The 2,519-nt window shown below is 47.8% G+C and overlaps 1 non-coding gene across 1 annotated transcript; it reads left to right on the top strand.

The window, feature by feature from the left end:
- Positions 1-1,940: 1,940 nt before the first annotated feature.
- Positions 1,941-2,078, top strand: LOC119949002. Its single transcript, XR_005457101.1, has one exon. It is a non-coding gene; the product is annotated as a small nucleolar RNA SNORA7 (small nucleolar RNA).
- Positions 2,079-2,519: the final 441 nt, after the last annotated feature.

Here is a 2,519-nt window from a genome sequence, read left to right as displayed (position 1 = left end):
GACTGAACCGAATGCACAGTCCTTCTCACTGTCCATAAATTCACAGACAGTCAGGAAAGATACACTGCAATTGGCTGTTTCCGTGAAGTCCGTAAAAATGTCAGGCAGCGGCCAAGGCACCGTTTTCTCAGCCCTTTCCGTCTGACCTATTCCCACTTCCTCCCACGCTGGTCCTCCGCATGCCCTGGGTCTCCATCGGCTGGAGCGGCCGAGGCCTGAAGCGGACGGGCAGAGGCCTGGCTGGAGAGCGGTGCTGAGCCTCAGCCATGGGGATGAGAAAAGTGGGAGGATGGGGTCGGAGTTGCCAGTTGCTGAGAATGATTTTTACCGTCAGTCGTGGATCCAGTCTGCTGGCTGCTTCTGTGAAAACCCCTGCCCTGCTTCTCTGCTCTGCAGATCCTCTTCTGTCACTAAACAAGTTTGAAACAGTCATTTTCAGGGGGCACGTAAAAATCCTCCTCAGCAATTGGCAGCCTTGACAGGGGCAGGGGGAGACAAACCACCTTCCACTGTAACCTGATCAATTGTCCCATCACTGTCTGGGGTGACAATGGCATCTCTCCAGCCTGGAATGACAGATGAGCCTCGGTCCTGTGACTTCAGGACTGAGAACCTGTGTGGAGGAATGGATTCCAGTCTCCTGGATGGCACGATGCCACTCACGCACTATTTTCCCTGCCAGCAAGAGGTTTTTTTTGTTTCATTTTGTTTTCTGGTATTTGTACTGTGTTGTGAGGCGAGCACTGTATTAAGCACTGGGGTAATAATGATTAATAATAATAATATTAATAATTATGGTACTTGTTAGGCACTTACTGTGTGCCAAGCATTCTTCTAAGCACTGGAATAGATACAAATTAATCAGGTTGGACACAGTTCCCTGTCCCACATGGGCTCACACTCTTAATCCCCATTTTACAGATGAGGTAACTCAGGCCCAGAGAAGTGAAGTGACTTGCCCAGCGTCACACAGCAGACATGTGGCAGACAGGATTAGAACCCATCTCCTCCAGCTTTCATTCATTCATTCAATCGTATTTTTTGAGTGCTTACTGTGTGTAAAGTACTGTACTAAGCACAAAGAAGAAATCTTCTACAGATGAAGCAGAGGGTCCGACCTGATTTACTTGCATCTACCCCAGCATGTAAAACAGTGCTTGACATATAATACATATAATAATAATAATAATAACTGCGGTATTTATCAAGCACTTGCAATGTGCCAGACCCTGTATTTAAGCACTGAGGTGGATAGAGCATATTGCGTTGGACACAGTGTCTACCCTACATGGGGCTCCCAGTCTCAATCACCATTTTATAAGGTAAACTGAGGCATGGAGAACTTAAGTGGCTCACCCAAGGTCACACAGCAGACAAGTAAGTGCTGAACAAATGCCATAAAGAAAAGATGTAAGAACACCAGAATGCCCTCTGTTCCTCCATCAAAGAAGAGGAAACTTGAGGCATTGAAAACTGGGCAAAATAGGAAGGAATGATGTTAGTTCTGACTTTTGAGAAAGGATCCTCAGCAAAACCTTGAAAACCAGAAAAGATACCACTGAGTGTGACGTTCTCCTCTGAGTGCGCATATAGCTTGAACTGCCCATTACAGGGCCTACCACCTGAGAAACACTTGGTTTCTGAAAGTTCCATTTTTGTCTGAGTTCTTGGGTACCTGGACTTTTATTTCCGAGTCACCTCCCTAGAACCAATCTTGGGGCCTTCTCTTGTCTTGATAGCTGCCTGGAACTCCGTTTCATGGACAGATGACCACTGGCTGGACATGCTGTTGATGGAAGTTGGATTGCCTATTTTCGGAGGAGCTGTCGTGATGTCGCTGCATAATTGCTTGCAGGTGGATGAGTGTAGGAGAGGATGGTCTGCCCTGCACTCGGCTCCAGGCTTGGGCACTGGGATTTGAACATCTTTGAGGTCCTTATCCCCTCTCAGGGTCGCACCTGGAGAGTTTCCAGTACTCTACCAGTCTCAGCTACGGGAGGGAGAGTCAAGCAGAAGCATACCCATCCCATTCCTAGCTTGGCCGTTGGCTAGCGAGTAGAAGGCAATCTGCTAACAAGTCAAAACTCATCCGTGCTGGGCAGCACAGATGGGAGAGAGTCGAGGGTGGAGACTCAAGTTAACCGTGTGGAAGGAGGCAGTGGTAAACCACTTCCGTATTTTTACAAAGAAAACTCTATGGATGCACCACCGGAACGATTGCAGATGGAGAGAGGGGCGTTCCGGGAGAAATGTGTCCAAGGTGTCGCTACGGGTCAGAAATGACTCAACAGCATAAGACAAGACAAGAGGTCCCTCTGTTGCGTTAGGGTGTAACTGGGGACTAAAGTCCCACTAAAACTGCAGTCCAAAGTGCAGCATGGTGAAAATTATCTTTGGAGCATGACAGACACAGGCAATGCCAGAGAGCAACACCAAGACTTCTGTGCTAGTGTGCACTGACCAAACAAGAACATTTGACACCATTAACAGACCATGGCTCAGGTGACTTAAGTTATTCA

This window comes from Tachyglossus aculeatus, chromosome X3, assembly GCF_015852505.1.
Source record: "Tachyglossus aculeatus isolate mTacAcu1 chromosome X3, mTacAcu1.pri, whole genome shotgun sequence".
Taxonomy (NCBI): domain Eukaryota; kingdom Metazoa; phylum Chordata; class Mammalia; order Monotremata; family Tachyglossidae; genus Tachyglossus; species Tachyglossus aculeatus.
The sequence above is the reverse complement of the archived record's forward strand: the minus strand, read 5'-3'. Positions and strand labels throughout refer to the sequence as shown.